Source organism: Bubalus bubalis, chromosome 20 (genome assembly GCF_019923935.1).
Source record: "Bubalus bubalis isolate 160015118507 breed Murrah chromosome 20, NDDB_SH_1, whole genome shotgun sequence".
Classification (NCBI taxonomy): Eukaryota; Metazoa; Chordata; class Mammalia; order Artiodactyla; family Bovidae; genus Bubalus; species Bubalus bubalis.
Window position 1 is genome coordinate 24,358,649 of NC_059176.1, and position 20,217 is coordinate 24,378,865.

General features: G+C 37.6%; 1 long non-coding RNA gene across 3 annotated transcripts; it reads right to left on the minus strand.

Moving 5' to 3' along the window:
• Nucleotides 1–941: 941 nt before the first annotated feature.
• Nucleotides 942–14,939, minus strand: LOC102409548. 3 transcript variants are annotated; one of them, XR_006546988.1, is made up of 4 exons: nt 14,376–14,939; nt 4,005–4,135; nt 3,282–3,905; nt 942–1,592 (listed from the first exon to the last, which is right to left on the minus strand). It is a non-coding gene; the product is annotated as an uncharacterized LOC102409548 (long non-coding RNA). The 3 variants fall into 3 exon arrangements; XR_006546989.1 differs by lacking the exon at nt 942–1,592 and having other exon boundaries at nt 3,059–3,497; nt 3,734–3,905; nt 14,376–14,937; XR_006546987.1 differs by lacking the exon at nt 942–1,592 and having other exon boundaries at nt 3,059–3,905; nt 14,376–14,937.
• Between the last annotated feature and the right edge of the window lie 5,278 nt (nt 14,940–20,217).

Sequence of the window (20,217 nt, forward strand, 5' to 3'; positions counted from 1 at the left end):
CTGAACCCATGTCTCCTGCATCTCCTATGTTGGCAGGAGGATTCTTTACCATTGAGTCACCTGGATAACGACAAATTTTAATAAGACACCAAATATTATAATAAAAGGATGAGGGCTCTGAAGCTGAAGTTAATTTAGTATGTCATGGTTGCTGCTGCTGCTAAGTTGCTTCAGTCGTGTCCGACTCTGTGCGACCTCATAGACGGCAGCCCACCAGGCTCCCCCGTCCCTGGGATTCTCCAGGCAAGAACACTGGAGTGGGTTGCCATTTCCTCCTCCAATGCATGAAAGTGAAAAGTGAAAGTGAAGTCGCTCAGTCGTGTCCAACTCTTAGCGACCCCATGGACCGCGGCCTACCAGGCTCCTCTGTCCATGGGATTTTCCAGGCAAGAGTGCTGGAGTGGGGTGCCATTGCCTTCTCCGATGTCATGGTTAGTTCAGAGTAAAATCAGTAGTTAGTGCCTAATTTGTACATACTGTGTGAAGAAAGAGATAATCTCTTTATTTTGTTATTTTTCAAAAGCACTAAATTTTTGTTCAGTTGAAAATATTTTCAGAATAAACCTATCTGGTCATTTCATGGACATGACGCATTTGTTTATGAATCAATTATTGTAAATGAGATTGAATTATTATGCTTCTTTTCATTATGCAAATTCATTCATTACACTTTTTGGTTTGGGGGTGCTGTATTTCAGTGTCTGGTTATATTAACACTAAAACAAATACTTGGCATATATTTGGAGTGTACTCAGAATAAAATTTAAGTGGTTTGTTGTGAAGTCAGGAAAATTGTTGAGACAGCAAACACATAAAAACAGATTTACTCAGCTAATACATGTTACTATCCATTTCTTGGGTAAAGAAATTTACTAAGAAATAGTACATATATATATATATATATATAGAGAGAGAGAGAGAGAGAGAGAGAGAAAGAAAATATTTGAGCAGAGTTCAAGGTAACAATTATAGAAAAGCTGCCATATTAATAGGAATCAATAAACTGACCAACTTTTTTCTCTCTACTTTCTGCCAGAGAGACTATTATAAGCAAAATGACAGAAATGGAAAAGGGGAGAAATCCATACACTACATGTAGAGTATATTCTCCAGGATTATATTTCATTTTTTAAGTGATGATATTGTACTTTTTCATCTTCACAAGTTTGAATCACCTCCTCTAATAAAGTTTATTTATCATTTGCAATGACCACTTCCATATTCAGTCAAAAATAATAATAATTACATCAAGAAAAGAGCAGGTGATACTCCTGATTTTAGCATTTGCTTTCCAAGAAATGTAAACCATTCATTTAACTTTTTTTCCTGCCATCAATTTACTTAATAATTTGGATCATTCAATATCTCCATTAAAAAACCATAATGTGGCTATAAAAAGGATAAGAAAAACTCATACTAAAAGGAGAGCCAAGCAGCAGATAAGAACAGAGCTGGTTAAAAGCACTAAAAGCAGAAATATTTACAGATCATTCATCTTCAGCTTTTTCTAGAGCAACAAATCCAAACAGTGCTATGCCTTCTGTTGCTTTCTTTCACTTTACAGATGCTGAAAACTTTCAAGTTTCTATCTCCTAGAAGTGGGATAGGAAAAAAAAGCTGGTTATTATTCCTAAACCCATTGAAATTGCATTTGTGGCATCAAAATGGATTTTTTTTTAAGCAGGATGTTGGATTGACAGTAAAGCAGCTGCTCTGCAGCAAACGAAAGCAAAAATTAATAAGAGACCTTAGCAAAAGAAAGACTATTGGTTTTGCACACCCAGAGCAAATTGGCTGGATTTAGAAGAGCACACTTTGATCTTTTCCAGACTAATTACTGCTCTGTGGTTTGACTGTTTTGTGCATTAGTTGCCCTTCATACAAAACCGAAACTGCTGTGGTACACAGCTGTAATACAAATGAAAATTTGACATTCAGTAAACAAAGCATGGCAAGGGTCATTCTTTTAGCACAATAACTGCATAATACAATTTTAGAATGCCTTTTGTATACAAAAAATTACACATTTTAAGGCAGTTTTGAACTCAGAGTAGGCAGTCAAGGCTGTTTGTAAAGGATAGAGAAATTGCTCCCAACTCTAATCTATAAATACAGATTGAAAACAGTTTATTTCAACATTGTAGAAATGCTGAGGAATTTACATATTTACAGAAATAAATGTGTCTGTTTTTAGAAGATGGTTTTTCATTTGTCTATAAGGTTAATTGGGAGCAGATTTCTTAAGTAGCTGTTTGCAGTGGCAATAATGGTGTTGATTCACCAATTTGATTCTAGATTTGCTTCTGGGAAAGAATTCAGATTATTTTATGTGGAGACTCTATATTAAAGTATTTAATGCTTTCTTTATGTTTCAGAAAATATAATGAATTAACATTTTCAACAACTACCAAAATTGAAGAACTTTCCATTTTTCATTATATAAATATCACCATAATTATTAAAGCATAAATCTCTATCTGCATAAGAAATACATTTACCTTACAACTGAGTTTTCCTTCAAAAAGGGCCTGACTTTATGTAGTTTGTATTTTTAACGTATTTTGACAATCACTCTAACAAGCTATACAATAACTTATCATCATATTCCCAAAAAATAGATCAAATATATTGAAAGGCTTTTATAATACCTGACTCAGTTTGTATTTAAACCAAATTAACCTTTGGAGCTAGCTATACAAATGTTACCTAGTTTTTTTCCAACACACATATTTATGCAACTTTGAGAATATAAAGTCAAACAATTTACAATAATCCCATTATTTAATGCTGAAATATTTGAAATATAGAGAAATATTTGATCAAAGAATTGACCTATCAAAAAATGTTGCTTTTTGCTTTGTTTCAAATGTTTCAAACATTTGAAAAGAGGTGATTTAAAGAAGATTAATGATATAGTTTATTCAATTAACTGTTCATTAGAAACTGAAAAAAAATTTATCCAGGATTGATTAATAACCAATAACCATAACCAAGACAGTATACCATGAGTGTTGAAAATACTGAATTCTTCCATTCAACCATTTAAAAATACCACACATTAGATGTTGAGCAAGTTTTATTTCAGTCATTATTTCTTTAATTGCTATATGATTTATATAAATTTTATGACCTTCAGAGCCTCCCCTTTTTGCTTTCAAAATTTAGCTGGATACATTCTTCATAGACACACAAAGCTGCTTTATAAATGCCTGTTTCTCTGGCTCATTTACCTTTACCTCACAGAACAGCTATCTTGGGTGGGAGTTGAGGGGGGTAGTTACCTATTCACAGCAAGACTTGAGAATTCAGCACAAAAGATTTTCACAATATGTTTAGGAGAGGCCCAAAGCTCCGGTGCTAAGCGCCATGTGGAAAGGTAGATAAATACACAGAGACAGAACTGTAGACTTTAGCCAAGTGGCTTGAAGAATAACAGAGAATCTATAATGCTTTCTGCTTCAGTGGCAATCAAACTCAACCGCTGCAAATTAATCAGCCTGCAAAACACCAAGAATGGAGAAAAGAGGATATTGATTCCTGGAAAAGTCACCTATATTTTATTTTCCCATTAAAAATAATCACAGAATGCTATCTAAAATGTGAACATTTTCCCCTCCCTGAAGTATAAAATAGACCAGTTCCTTTTTGATAATATTTCAAAGATTATCTCAGAATGACTCCATGAAACACTTTGGTTTTAATTTTTATCATGGGAGAAAATTATTAAGTATACCCATAAAAGCATTATTGGCCATGCACTTTTTCCAAGGGTGTTAGTGTCCTGGGGTTAGAGTAGTTTACTGATGACACTGTTCGGTGTGCTTTCTTTCCTATGACCACTGACTCCTTAATGTCCCCTTCCATTTACTTTTATCCTCAGTTGTGCCTTCAGGTTTGGAAACTATCTGCAAAGAAACAAGAAATTTTAAATTAGTTTTATTTTTCCCTTTTCAAAATAAGCTTCCTGGTTAAACACCCAAATGAAAGACCCCCTTCTGACTTACCTTAACTCATAAATCTAAAGCAAATATGTTCATTGGGTTAAAAATTTTTACAACAAAACTTCTAATTCTGAAAAACGGAAGTTGGGTTTTACTTAGCAGTGGAAGCTGTTTTTCATGTTTCCATAATTATCCTGTAAAACAATAAAGAATTATTTCATGTGCTATACAATCAATTACAGCCTTGTGATTGACAGACTTTTTGAATACCACCCTCCACAATAGTTAATGTCCCAAGTTTGTGCTTTGGGAGTTATTAGAGTTAGTTATCACAAACACTGTTTTAAATTTTAAAAACACCTAATTAAATGGAAGCCATTCATAAATAGCAACAAGCACAAATCAGAATGAAATAATAAAGTCTCCATGTCTGTCCTCTTTTCCCACAAGACTCTTAGAACATTTTGTCCCCAGGGAAAAACTGAAATTTGTCAGCTAGCTAGACAGCTTTGTTGAGTAAACTGGCCACCACGGTCACCAGCGTGTTTGGGTATAAAAGAATGGCAGCGACTGTCATCCACCGATAGAAATACTCCCCAAAGCAAGATGGCCCCAGGTCATTCCGAGACCAGGTCATACTGGTCATGCCACTCTGCTTCCTTCTGGCAAGAACTTAACTCCATCCAGATCAAGAGAGGAAAAAAACTCTCAACCTCTGGGTGAAATGTGTTTGCAAGAACTCTCATTGAAAAAATTTATCTTCCTTTTCTTAAGGTTGGAGGTTACAGAATAGTTTTAAAATGGACTTAATACTTGCTGATTACTGAGAAGATTAAAGGCAGAAATGGCCAAGACTGGATGGCAGGGTCGCTACCAAAAACTTCACACCACCACTCTCTTTTAACCTGCTTTTCACTCCTGTGTATTCAGATGCTCCTCAACTAGATCTGAAAATTTCAGAATTTATCAAGAGCTAGACAAGAAGATAACATATTTCAAACATTTCATCATCAAATGAAGGTTGGTTATAGAGCTGATTGGCCTTTCACCTTAGGGAAATTATTTCACATTTCTCTTCCTCATTTATAAACTGGGGTTATAGACAGTTTGTGGAATAAAGCCTCACAAGGGCAAATGAATGAAATTGTACCTTTAAATGGTTTAAAGTCAGGAACAATTTGAGTTAAAAATATTACTTTTCATACATTGTGATCTTACATCAAAGCAAGGGGAATATGGTGCTTTTTCATTTGAACAAATCCAGTAGCAATCATGCTTATTAAATCCTTGTACATAGTTCTGTGATAAAAGCTGTGTTGTCATACAGGAGCTAATTATCTCAAATGAGAGACCTTTATGAAAGTAGTGTATAAAGTATAAAAATATAAAAAACTACACTTGTAATAATAATAGTAATAGTATTAAGTGCTTGTGTGTGTGTGCTAAGTCATGTCCGACTCTGTGACTGCATGGACTGTAACCCACCAGGCTGCTCTGTCCACGGAACTTCCCAGGCAAGAATATTACAGTGGGTTGTCATTTCTTCCTCTAGGGGATTAAGTACTTATCCTGTACCAAACAGTATATTCTACAAGGGTTAATTTACCATCACAGCAACCTTGGGAGATAAATGCTTTTGTGTGTGTGTTAGTCATGTCAGACTCTTTGCCACCCCATGGACTGGGGCCTACCAGGCTCCTCTGTCCATGGGATTTCCCAGGCAAAAATACTGGAGTGGGTTGCCATTTCCTTCTCCAGGGGATCTTCCTGACCCAGGGATTGAACCCGGGTCTCCCTCATTGCAGCCAGATTCTTTACCATCTGAGCCACACCCTAGGGCTGAAATGTTTTTATCACCATTTAAAAATTTGTACACCTAAGACCAAAGGACGCTGAGTCACTTGGCTGTTTCACACAGCAAGAAGGAGAAACTAGGGAAGAGAGAAACAAGGTCTGTCTGATTTCCAAAGCCCAGCACATGGAACACCCTGCACTATGTACACGATGGCTCTGGCAATGATGTTTACCTTTTCACTGTATTAGATAGCAATATGGTGGTTTTGTCATGATTGACAATTTATACCTTTGAAAATGCAGATGCTGTTTTGAGTTAAAATGTTGAAACATGGCATATTTTGTTCATAAAAGGTTTTTTTTCTAAATTACTCTTCTAGTGCAGCATTTACCTTAAGAGGAAAGGAAGTAAATAATGGATCCCAGAAGAAATTACTTTTGTTCTTATTTTGTTGTTCATATGAGTACAATAAGTGCTAGAAACACAAACCAATTACATCATTACTTGTTAACTAACAGTCACATTTTTCAGTGTTTACTGCTAACCTTTAAGGCACCAGAAAATATTGCCGACAGTGGCACTGTAATCACATCATTCTGTATTCCGCATATGAAATTTCTAACCTGGAAATTTCCTGGTATGAAAATATCAGCTCCAACAGTAATTCACTAAGTCATCTGAGTCAAGAATTTATAGTTAGTCATAGTTCAGTCACTCAGTTGTGTACGACTCTTTGCAACACCATGGACTGCAGCATGCCAGGCTTCCCTGTCCAACACCAACTCCTGGAACCTACTCAAATTCATGTCCATTGAGTCGGTGATGCCATCCAACCATCTCATCCTCTGTCATCCCCTTCTCTTCCCACCTTCAATCTTTCCCGCCTCAGGGTCTTTTCCAATGAGTCAGTTCTTTGCATCAGGTGGCCAAAGTATTGGAGTTTCAGCTTCAATGTCAGTCCTTCCAATGAGTATTCAGGATTGATTCCTTTTAGGATGGACTTGTTGGATCTTCTTGCTGTCCAAGGGACTCTCAAGAGTCTTCTCCAACACCACAGTTCAAAAGCATCAATTCTTCGGCGCTCAGTTTTCTTTATAGTCCAACTCTCACATCCATACATGACTACTGGAAAAACCATAACCTTGACTAGACGGACCTTTGTTGGCAAAGTAATGTCTCTGCTTTTGAATATGCTATCTAGGTTGGTCATAGCTTTTCTTCCAAGGAGCAAGTGTCTTTTAATTTCATGGCTGCAGTCACCACCTGCAGTGATTTTGGAGCCCAAAATATAAAGTCAGTCACTGTTTCCACTGTTTCCCCATCTATTTGCCATGAAGTGATGGGACCAGATGCCATGATTTTAGCTTTCTGAATGTTGAACTCTAAGCCAACTTTTGTACTCTCCTCTTTCACTTTCATCAAGAGGCTCTTTAGTTCTTGAAGACTTTCTGCCATAAGGGTGGTGTCATCTGCACATCTGAAGTTATTGATATTTCTCCTGGCAATCTTTTTTTTTTTTAAACTTTACATAATTGTATTAGTTTTGCCAAATATCAAAATGAATCCACCACAGATATACATGTGTTCCCCATCCTGAACCCTCCTCCCTCCTCCCTCCCCATTCCATCCCTCTGGGTCATCCCAGTGCACCAGCCCCAAGCATCCAGTATCGTGCATCGAACCTGGACTGGCAACTCATTTCATACTTGATATTTTACATGTTTCAATGTCATTCTCCCAAATCTTCCCACCCTCTCCCTCTCTCACGGAGTCCATAAGACTGTTCTATACATCAGTGTCTCTTTTGCTGTCTCGTACACAGGGTTATTGTTACCATCTTTCTAAATTCCATATATATGCGTTAGTATACTGTATTGGTGTTTTTCTTTCTGGCTTACTTCACTCTGTATAATAGGCTCCAGTTTCATCCACCTCATTAGAACTGATTCAAATGTATTCTTTTCAATGGCTGAATAATACTCCATTGTGTATATGTACCACAGCTTTCTTATCCATTCATCTGCTGATGGACATCTAGGTTGCTTCCATGTCCTGGCTATTATAAACAGTGCTGTGATGAACACTGGGGTACGCGTGTCTCTTTCCCTTCTGGTTTCCTCAGTGTGTGTGCCCAGCAGTGGGATTACTGGATCATGAGGCAGTTCTATTTCCAGTTTTTTAAGGAATCTCCACACTGTTCTCCATAGTGGCTGTACTAGTTTGCATTCCCACCAACAGTGTAAGAGGGTTCCCTTTTCTCCACACCCTCTCCAGCATTTATTACTTGTAGACTTTTGGATCGCAGCCATTCTGACTGGTGTAAAATGGTACCTCATAGGGGTTTTGATTTGCATTTCTCTGATAATGAGTGATGTTGAGCATCTTTTCATGTGTTTGTTAGCCATCTGTATGTCTTCTTTGGAGAAATGTCTATTTAGTTCTTTGGCCCATTTTTTGATTGGGTCATTTATTTTTCTGGAGTTGAGCTGTAGGAGTTGCTTGTATATTCTCGAGATTAGTTGTTTATCAGTTGCTTCATTTGCTATTATCTTCTCCCATTCTGAAGGCTGTCTTTTCACCTTGCTAATAGTTTCCTTTGATGTGCAGAAGCTTTTAAGGTTAATTAGGTCCCATTTGTTTATTTTTGCTTTTATTTCCAATATTCTGGGAGGTGGGTCATAGAGGATCCTGCTGTGATGTATGTCAGAGAGTGTTTTGCCTATGTTCTCCTCTAGGAGTTTTATAGTTTCTGGTCTTACGTTTAGATCTTTAATCCATTTTGAGTTTATTTTTGTGTATGGTATTAGAAAGTGTTCTAGTTTCATTCTTTTACAAGTGGTTGACCAGATTTCCCAGCACCACTTGTTAAAGAGATTGTCTTTAATCCATTGTATATTCTTGCCTCCTTTGTCAAAGATAAGGTGTCCATAGGTGCGTGGATTTATCTCTGGGCTTTCTATTTTGTTCCATTGATCTATGTTTCTGTCTTTGTGCCAGTACCATACTGTCTTGATGACTGTGGCTTTGTAGTAGAGCCTGAAGTCAGATAGGTTGATTCCTCCAGTTCCATTCTTCTTTCTCAAGATTGCTTTGGCTATTCGAGGTTTTTTGTATTTCCATACAAATTGTGAAATTATTTGTTCTAGCTCTGTGAAGAATGCTGTTGGTAGCTTGATAGGGATTGCATTGAATCTATAGATTGCTTTGGGTAGTATACTCATTTTCACTATATTGATTCTTCCAATCCATGAGCATGGTATATTTCTCCATCTATTAGTGTCCTCTTTGATTTCTTTCACCAGTGTTTTATAGTTTTCTATATATAGGTCTTTAGTTTCTTTAGGTAGATATATTCCTAAGTATTTTATTCTTTCCATTGCAATGGTGAATGGAATTGTTTCCTTAATTTCTCTTTCTGTTTTCTCATTATTAGTGTATAGGAATGCAAGTGATTTCTGTGTGTTGATTTTATATCCTGCAACTTTACTATAGTCATTGATTAGTTCTAGTAATTTTCTGGTGAAGTCTTTAGGGTTTTCTATGTAGAGGATCATGTCATCTGCAAACAGTGAGAGCTTTACTTCTTCTTTTCCAATTTGGATTCCTTTTATTTCTTTTTCTGCTCTGATTGCTGTGGCCAAAACTTCCAAAACTATGTTGAATAGTAATGGTGAAAGTGGGCACCCTTGTCTTGTTCCTGACTTTAGAGGAAATGCTTTCAATTTTTCACCATTGAAGATAATGTTTGCTGTGGGTTTGTCATATATAGCTTTTATTATGTTGAGGTATGTTCCTTCTATTCCTGCTTTCTGGAGAGTTTTTATCATAAATGGACGTTGACTTTTGTCAAAGGCTTTCTCTGCATCTATTGAGATAATCATATGGTTTTTATTTTTCAATTTGTTAATGTGGTGTATTACACTGATTGATTTGCGGATATTGAAGAATCCTTGCATCCCTGGGATAAAGCCCACTTGGTCATGGTGTATGATCTTTTTAATGTGTTGTTTCTCCCGGCAATCTTGATTCCAGCTTGTGTTTCTTCCAGTCCAGCGTTTCTCATGATGTACTCTGCATAAAAGTTAAATAAGCAGGGTGACAAAATACAGCCTTGATGTACTCCCTTTCCAATTTGGAACCAGTCTGGTGTTCCACTCCAGTTCTTACTGTTGCTTCTTGACCTGCATACAGATTTCTCAGGAGGCAGGTCAGGTGGTCTGGTATTCCCATCTCTTTAAGAATTTTCCACTGTTTGTTTTGATCCACAGTCAAATGCTTTGGCATAGTCAATAAAGCAGAAGTAGATGTTTTTCTGGAACTCTCTTGCTTTCTCATTGATCCAATGGATGTTGGCAATTTGATCTCAGGTTCCTCTGCCTTTTCTAACTCCAGCTTGAACATCTGGAAGTTCACAGTTCACATACTGTTGAAGCCTGGCTTAGAGAATTCTGAGTCAAGAATTTATAAGAATCCTAGTTTTCAAATATACATTCTATCATTTTGATTATGATAACAACAAACTATATTCTTTACAACAGAAGAAACTGACAAAGAAAAGCTATAATAGATGGTGAAACAAAGTGCTTTAGTTTCTTCTAAAAGTAAAGTCATCTTAAACTGGTTCAACCACTTAAGGCTACTTCTAACTTTTAAAATATTTTATAAGAAAAAATCAATTCCAAAACTCATTCACCACAGTTTATACTTCAGACTATTGTAATCAATTTTGGAAAGTGGTATATAAAAGAAAAAAGGATTAAAAGTTCATCTACAGTAATATAAATCTTGCTAAAATAGTGAAAATGATAACTGGAAGTTTCATTATGATGCAGAGGAAATACCTCCTAATACCAAGTATTTTCCTTATTCTACCATTATAGATCTATGAAAAGCTCAGAGAAACATTAGGAGCTGTGTTTTGAAGAAACTTAGTGTGAGCTTTGCTAACCATGATCCAAATAAGTTTTTTGATTACTCTTTCAAGAAATTGCAGTATTTCATGCAAAATGGTATCACTTTACCATTAAGGTAATTTTATAACTCATCATGAAATAAAAATCTATATTTTGCTCTTCCTTGCATGTCTCTTTAAAACCTCAAACCAGAAGAATGAGTCATATTTTAAACCATTTTCTTTTTTAATCTTCGTCACTCTTCTGTTTCTAAAGGGATATTTAGTTTTAACTAGATTGCAATTTCATTTGAAAAGACCTGAACAGGGTTTCTAGAAGGTTTTAAAGATTACCCACTGATGGTATTTTTGGCTGCTGCAGCTGCTGCTAAGTTACTTCAGTCATGTCCGACTCTGTGCGACCCCACAGATGGCAGCCCACCAGGCTCCTCTGTCCCTGGGATTCTCCAGGTAAGAACACTGGCTGCTGCTGCTGCTGCTGCTAAGTTGCTTCAGTCGTGTCTGATTCTGTGCGACCCCATAGACGGCAGCCCATGAGGCTCCCCCATCCCTGGGATTCTCCAGGCAAGAACATTGGAGTGGGGTGCCATTTCCTTCTCCAATGCATGAAAGTGAAAAGTGAAAGTGAAGATGCTCAGTCTATCCGACTCTTAGCAACCCCATGGACTGTAGCCTACCAGGCTCCCTCGTCCCTGGGATTCTCCAGGCAAGAACACTGGAGTGGGTTGCCATTTCCTTCTCCAATGCATGCATGCATGCATGCTAAGTCGCTTCAGTCGTGTCCAACTCTATGCAACCCCATGGACAGCAACCCACCAGGCTCCTCCATCCACAGGATTCTGTAGGCAAGAATACTGGAGTGGGTTGCCATTTCCTTCTCTGGTATTTTTGGCAGCTACCTTTAAAGATGCAAGGAGCTGTAAAAAATTGTACAGCTAGATTTAATACAGATAATATTTGGTTCTTTGAGATAGAAACAATGTAATGGTGATATTGCAGAAAAGATAGGTAAAATGTGCTTTTACACCTAACATCTCTTTGGACAAGCCGAGTGTTCTTTGTAGAATTGTATTATATTGACAATGCTAACTACATGAGTGAATTTCTCATACAATGACAACAGAAACATCTGGTATTGTTTTTAATTAAAATAGTTAAATATACACAATATTATTTCATGTTACTTACAATGAGAGTATGAAACTCAAGGCATGTGGCAAAAATTATTGTCATATCATTTCTATGAAAAATAAAGGGACAAGTGTTAAACTCCTAATTTTTCAAACAGAAACTTAAAGCTAGCTAAGAAAAGCCAAAGGTAAATATAAGAACTAATAATAACAAATTATAAATAATTAAGAAAAGTTTTTTCTTCTTTTTTTATTGTACCTATATGAGATGACAAATGCTAATTAAATTTATTTAGTAATCATTTCACAATATGTAAGTCAACCATTAAAAAATTCATTGTTTTACTTTGTCCAAGTACTGTGCTATTTTACAAAAAAATTATTTAGTTAATGGGGCTTCCCAGGTGGTTCAGTGGTAAAGAATCTGTCTGCCAATGCAGGAGACACAAGGGACACAGATTTGATCCCTGGGTTGGAAAGATCCCCTGGAGCAGGAACTGGCAACTTGTTCCAGTATTCTTGCCTGGAAAATCCCATGAACAGAGGAGGCTGGAGGGCTACATGGGGTTGCAAAGACTCAGACACGACTGAGCACACACACTTAAGTTAATTCCTTATAACAATCACATGAGGTAGGTAGGCATCCATTCTAAAGATGAAGATAAAGAAGCTTAAAAAGATTAAACAACTTGTCAAAGGTCACAGGCTGACTTTAAGTCTGCCACTGCTGCTAAGTCACTTCAGTCGTGTCCGATTCTGTGCGACCCCATAGACGGCAGCCCACTAGGCTCCCCCCGTCCCTGGGATTCTCCAGGCAAGAACACTGGAGTGGGTTGCCATTTCCTTCTCCAGTGCATGAAAGTGAAAAGTGAAAGTGAAGTCGCTCAGTCGTGTCCGACTCTTAGCGACCCCATGGACTGCAGCCTACCAGGCTCCTCCACCCATGGGATTTTCCAGGCAAGAGTACTGGAATGGGGTGCCATTGCCTTCTCTGGACTTTAAGTCTACTAAAATCTTAAATATAGTCTAGTAACTGTCCCTCATTGTTCAACAGCTATGAAAATAATGAGAAGCATAACTTTCTCAAACACACTATAAATTACTGTAACAAAATACAAATTGGGGATATTTGCATGGAAAACGTAGAAATTGGGATTTCTGGAATATATTAAATAAACATTTATTAGCAAATATATAGTAAATACCTTCTATGTTCTAGGCACTGGGCCAGGTGTCTATGATACAACGATGAAAAAGGACATAGTCCTTGCTCTCCAAATAAGCACTGTCTAAACAGACAAATATTTAACAGATGATTGCAATACAACAAGAGAGGTGCTATAATAATTAGAATGCCTGTGTGTGTGCTCAGTCATGTCCAGCTCTTTGTGACACCATAAACTATGGCCTGCCAGGCTCCTCTGTCCATGGAATTTTCTAGGCAAGAATGCTGGAGTGGGTTGCCATTTCCTCCTCCAGGGGATCTTCGTGACCCAGGGATAGAATCCACATCTACTACATCTCTTGCATTGGCAGGAAGATTCTTTACCACTGAGGCACCTGGGAAGGAAGCCCCAGTGATGAGAATAGCTAATCCTTTTTGAGGACTTATAATGTGCCAGCTATTGTTAATAAGCACTTTATCTATTTACTCTAGTAACCCTCACAGCAATCTATGAGATAGATACTATAGAGATAAAGAGGTAGGTTTAACATCTATTGGAACACAGAGAAGAAAATCTTTCACTGTCTAGAGAAGTCAGGAATTTGAGCTGAGTCTATAGGATGCATATCTCGACAAGAGGGAGTGACATGTCCATCAGTATAACATAAATTATCCCCCAGGAACCCCAAATCCCCAAGTCTTGGTGGCTTATAACAACAAAGATTTATAGGTCCCAAACAGCCAAGTCCCTGTCAACTTGGCTTGGGGACCCTTCATGTCTCCTCACTCTGGGACCCAGACAGAGTTTCCTTTGTCCAGAGCACCACCAACCACTACAGCAAGAAAAGGGGATTTCATAAATTATTCAATGGCTCTTCGAGTCTCTATCTATGAGATATTGTCACTTCTGCTCTGTTTTCATTTGCCAAAACAAGTTACATGGCCATACCTACCTTTATTGGAGAAGGGAAGTGCCAGCTTACTATATACCCGGAAGTAAGACATAGGAACACCAGGAAATAATCCTACTGCCTACAAGGGGGTGGAAAGGATAAGCAATCCGAGGAAAAGGACACATACAAAGGCATGGGAGTGAAAGAGTGTTTGGCACATAGTGGTTTCCACTATAAAAGCACAGGATGCACAAGAGAAGCGTGAGGAGGAGAGGAAAAGGTAGGTGAGTGCCAGGTCAGGAAGACTTAACACACTTGGCAAGTGTCAACGTCATCTTTTAGACCATGGAGCGTTATTGCAAGATTTTACGCAGAGGGGAAATCTCAATACTACCAAAATATTCATCCAGAAAAACCATGCTATCTGAAGCATGAAAGAAAAATTAGAAGAGATTAGAGACAAGGGGACTGTATGAGGTCACTGTTGCTGTGTAATAAGTTACCACAGACTTAGCAGTTACATAAAACACATCCATTACCTCACAGTTTCTGCAGGTCAGAAGCGAACTGAGTTGAGCTCTCTGCTTTCAGGCCTCACCGAGTTGCAATCCAAGCATCCACTGGGTCATCAGAGGCTCGACTGGGGAGAGTTCCACTTCCAAGCTCCCTCATACTGTCAGCAGAATTCTGTTCCTTGCAGTATCGAACTGAGGGTTTTAGTTTCTTGCTGAAGGCCACCCTCGGCTCCAAAGGAGTCACTCACAGTGCTTTGCTACATGGGCTTCTCCACATGACCACTATTTTGTGACAGCTTATTTATTCAAAGCCAACAAGGAAGAGAGTTTCTCACTTCGGGGAGGGTCCAGACCAGCTTTTAAGATTCTCACCTGATTAAGCCAGGCCCATTCAGGATAATCTTGATGATCTATTGATTTTGAAGTCAATTGATTAGGGACCTTGAAAAGATATTTCAAGATTCAAGGTGAAAAGTATGAGATCCCAGACTGTTAGATTCAAAAATGTTTAAGAGATTCACATACACCTTAAATTTATATAATTTGACTTTTTATTAAACTTTAATTATCAGTTTGGTTCTTTTTCTCTTATATGTAGAACTAAACTCTGATAATTCTTAAAGTAAATATTCTTTTAAAATATTTTGATCTTTATAAGAAAAAAGCCACAAATATTTCAACTATCTGGACATTCTTGCTGTTGTTGTTATTGTTCCATCATTAAGTCGTGTCCAACTCTTTGTGACGCTATGGACTGCAGTATTGCTGAGTTTTCCAAATTTGCTGCCACGTTGAATGTAGCTTTTAAGCAGCATTATCTTTTAGGATTTTAAATAGCTCAGCTAGAATTCAATCACCTTCACTATCTTTGTTCATAGTAATGCTTCCTAAGGCCCACTTGACTTCACATTCCAGGATGTCCAGCTCTGAGTGACCACACCATCATGGTTATCCAGGTCATTAAGATATTTTTTGCATAGTTTTTCTGTGTGTTCTTGCCACCTCTTCTTAATCTCTTTTGCTTCTGTCAGGTCCTTATTCATTTCTGTCCTTTATCATTGCAGGTAAGCTATTTAAAATCTTAAAAGACGATGCTGTTAAAGTGATGTACTCAATACGTCAGCAAATTTGGAAAACTTAAATAGTAGTCACAGGACTGGAAAAGGTCAGTTTTCATTCCAATCCCAAAGAAGGGCAATGCCAAAGAATGTTCAAACTACTATACAGTTGGGTTAATTTCACATGCTAGCAAGTTTATGCTCAAAATCCTTCAAGCTAGCCTTCAGCAGTACATGAACCAAGAACTTACAGATGTACAAGCTGGGTTTAGAAAAGGAAGAGGAAGCAGAGATCAAATTGCCAACATTCACTGGATCATAGAGAAAGCAAAGGAATTCCAGGAAAACAACTACTTCTGCTTCATTGACTACACTAAAAGCTTTTGACTATGTGGGTCACAACAAGTTGTGGAAAACTCTTAGAGATGGGAATACCAGACCACCTTACCTATCTCCTAAGAAACGTGTATGCAGGTCAAGAAGAAGACATGGAATAACTGACTGGTTCAAAATTGGGAAAGGAGTACCACAAGGCTGTATATTGTCACCCTGCTTATTTAATTTATATGCAGAGTACATTTATGTGAAATGCTGGGCTGGATAAAGCACAAGCTGGAATCAAGATTGTAAGAAGAAACATCAACAACCTCAGATACACAGATGATACTACTCTAATGGCAGAAAGTGAAGAGGAACTGAAGATTCTCTTGATGAAAGTGAAAGAGGAGAGTGAAAAGAGCTGGCTTAAAACTCAATTCAAAAAACTAAGATCATGGAATCTGGTCCCATCTCTTCATGGCAAATAGAGAGAGAAAAAATGGAAACAGTGACAGATTTTCTTTTCTTGGGCTTCAAAAATTACTGTGGATGCTGACCGCAGCCATGAAATTCAAAGACGTTTTCTCCTTGGAAGAAAAGCTATGAAAACCTAGACAGCATATTAAAAAGCAGAGACGTCACTTTGCCAACAAAGGTCCATATAGTCAAAGCTATGGTTTTTCCAGTAGTCAGGTATGGATACGAGAACTGGACCATAAAGAAGGCTGTCTGGCAAAGAATTGATGCTTTAAAATTGTGGTGCCAGAGAAGACTCTTGAGAGTCCCCTGGACAGTAAGATCACACCAATCAACCCTGAAGGAAATCAACACTAAATATTCATTGGAAGGACTGTTGCTGAAGTTGATGCTCCAATACTTTGGCCACCTGATATAAAGAGCTGACTCACTGGAAAAGACCCTCATGCTGGGAAAGATTGAAGGCGGGAGGAGAAGGGGATGACAGAGGAGGAGATGGTTGGATGGCATCACTGACTCAATGGACATGAGTTTGAGCAAAATCCAAGAGGCAGTGGAGGACAGAGAAACCTGGCGTGCTGCAGTAGGAGGTCATAAAGAGGGGGACATGTAGCAACTGAACGACAATATTCTAGCATTTTCACAGCTTCCTATCAAAACAGTTGTTTTAAAACATGTACATATATATGCATAGGCTAACTTACACATATGTGTGCTATTTTTAAAGGGTAAAATAATGTAATGAGTATTGTGCAAAACTTCAGCTTATATAATCAGAATTCCGATTCTAAAAAAAATGAAAACCAAACATATTAAAAGGTGTTAGTTGAGCCAAAGGCATGCATTTAGGGCTTAAATGCAGAGACATTTAATAGCTACATTAGAAAGTGATGAACCATCTGCTTCAATTGGCTCTAACTAGAAATATCAGACAAGTGTGCTCATTATGAGCCATAAATGTACATAACTGACTAAAGGGAGAGAAAAAGCCAGGTAATGTCAACTGATGTCTGCACATCCACTGCCCTGTTTTACTTTCAGAGATGTTCTTAATGCTTGCATTTTTGAAATGTGACAAAAATGACCAATACAATTATTTTAGATTCTGTGTCAGATACCATATAGTTTAGCTGAAATTAGAAATAGCCAGCAATTAAGGGAGATCAGTTGAGAACAGATGTTAAACTCACTGTAAAGAGGTTGATTTCACTCCTTTAGGAATGAAAAACACTAGTTAAGAAAGTTTTGAAATAATCTTTAAGTGAAGACTCAATCTCTCAACTCATCTTTACACCTGGGAGTAGGGAAGAAAAAAGCTCCCAATTGTCACTGTTCTTCAAAAAGAAAGTTCACGAAGAATCTCTGCTCTCCAGAATTTCTAGGAATCCCAAATACTTACTGTTCAGAAATATTTTTTACATCCTGAGATTTGAAAAATGTCATATTATTTGCACCAAAGAAAACAACTTATCTCATAGAAAACAAACTATACTCCCATAAAAATTAATTTAAATAAATAAAGTGTGTTTCTTGTAAGCAGCATATAATTGAGTTTTACTCTTTTAATCCAATCTGGTAATTGATGCCTTGCAATTATTAGAGTGTTCAAACATTTACATTTCATGCCATAATTGGTATGTTAAAATCTATCATGTTATTATGTTTTCTGTATATCCCATTTGCTTTTTTTCCTTCTCTTTTTTGTCTTATTTGAGACTGAATAAAATATATATATTTTGATGGGTATTGAATTCTAATTAACAATTTTTTCCCTCAGTACTTGAAAGAGGCTGCTGCACTATTTTCTCATTTGTATTGTTTCAGATGAGAAATATACTGTCATTTCTTTATCTTGATCTACTTATGCTCATTCCTCAGTATGTAACATGTATGTGGCAGGCAGAAAAATCCCCCATACATGATTTAGATGATAGTTGTGATTGGGATTTTTGAGCTAATGAGACTTAGATGATTTTTTTATTTGTGTTGATGCTTTAATTGGAGATCTTGTAATGTGATGAATATATTTTACACATGGGATGTATATTGGCATACTTAGGGTCCAGAAGATAGACTATGCTAGGCAGAATAATGACTCCCAAAGATGTTCATATTCTGTTCCCGGAACCCTTGAATATGTTATATTACACCAAAGAGTAATTAAGTTTGCAGTTAGAATTACAGGGAGATTACCTCATATTATCTGAGGGTGGGGGGGAGGTCCAATTTAATCACAAGGGTCTTTAAAGGTGAAAGAAGTAAAAGAGAGAGAAAGACTGGATTTAAGTCTTTAAGCTCAAAATGGATTTAAGACTTAAATGTGAGACAGGAAACAATAAAACTAGAGGAAAACAGAGGCAGAGTACTCTCTGACATAAATCACAGCAATATCCTTTTTGATCCATCTCCCAGAAAAATAGAAATAAAAACAAAAACAAACAAATGGGACCTACTTAAGCTCAAAAGCTTCTGCACAGCAGAGGAAATAATAAAGTGAAAAGACAACCCACAGATTGGGAGCAAATAATTGCAAATGATGTGACCGATAAAGGATGAGTCTCCAAAATTCACAAACAGCTCACGATGCTTAACAGCATCAAAACAAAAAACCCACTCAAAAAATGGGCAGAAGATCTAAGTAGACATTTCTCCAAAGAAGACATACAGATGGCCAATAGGCACATGAAAAGATTTCAACATTGCTAATTAGAGAAATGCAAATCAAAGCCACAAAATATAACCTCATATCAGCCAGAATAGCTATCATCAAAAAAATCCACAAATAATAAATGCTGGAGAGGGTATGGAGAGAAGGGAACCCTTCTACACTGTTGGTGGGAATGTAAATTGGCACAGTCACTATGGAGAACAGTATACTACTGCTACTACTACTAAGTATGGAGATTCCTTAAAAAACTAAAACTAGAGCTACCGTGTTGTTCAGTTGCCCAGTCGTGTCCAACTCTGTGATCCCACGGACTGTAGCACACCAGGCCTCCCTGGCCCTCACCATCTCCCGGAGTTTGCCCAAGTTCATGTTCACTGTGTTAGTGATGCCATCCAGTCATCTCATTCTCTGATCCCCTCTACTCCTTCTGCCCTCAATCTTTCCCAGCATCAGGGACTTCAGTGAGTCATCTATGCACATCAGATGGCCAAAATGCTAGAGCTGCAGCTTCAGCATCAGCCCTTCCAGTGAATATTCAGCGTTGATCTTCCTTAAGATTGGCTGGTTTGATCTCCTTGCTGTGCAAGAGACTTTCAGGAGTCTTCTCCAGCACCACAGTTCGAAGGCATCAATTCTTTGGCATTCTGCCTTCTTTATGGTCAATGAAGCTATGAGCCATGCCAAGCAGCGCCACCCAAGATGGATGGGTCACAGCAGAGAGTTCTGATAAATGTGATCCACTGGAGGAGGGAATGGGAAACCACCCCAGTATACTTGCCGTTAGAACCGCATGAACTGTATAAAAGGTCAAAAAAAGCTACCATACGACCCTGCATCCCACTCCTGGGCGTATATCCAGAGAAGAACATAATCCAGAAGGATACATGCACTCCAGTATTCATTGCAGCACTGTGTACAACAGCCAAGACAGGGAAGCAACCTAACTGTCCATCGACAGAGGAATGAATAAAGAAGATGTGGTACATATATATAATGGAATATTGTATCAATATTAAAAAGAATAAAACAATGCCATTTGCAGCAACATGGAAGGACCTAGAGAGAGTCATACTGAGTGAAGTAAGTCAGACAGAGAAAGAGAAATATCGTATGTCGTCCCATATATGTGGAATCTAAAAAGAAATGATACAAATGAATTTACATATACATTAAGGCTCCTCCATGGTAGAGAAGTGCTCAAAAATCAATAACATAAATGTTTCTATATGCACCCCTGAAAGACATAAAATAGGCTATTTTATCTTAATCTGGTCTAATAAATTCATTTCAAGAATAATGCTTTAATAATGCTATCTACTAATCCAACTAAATTCCATATTATATC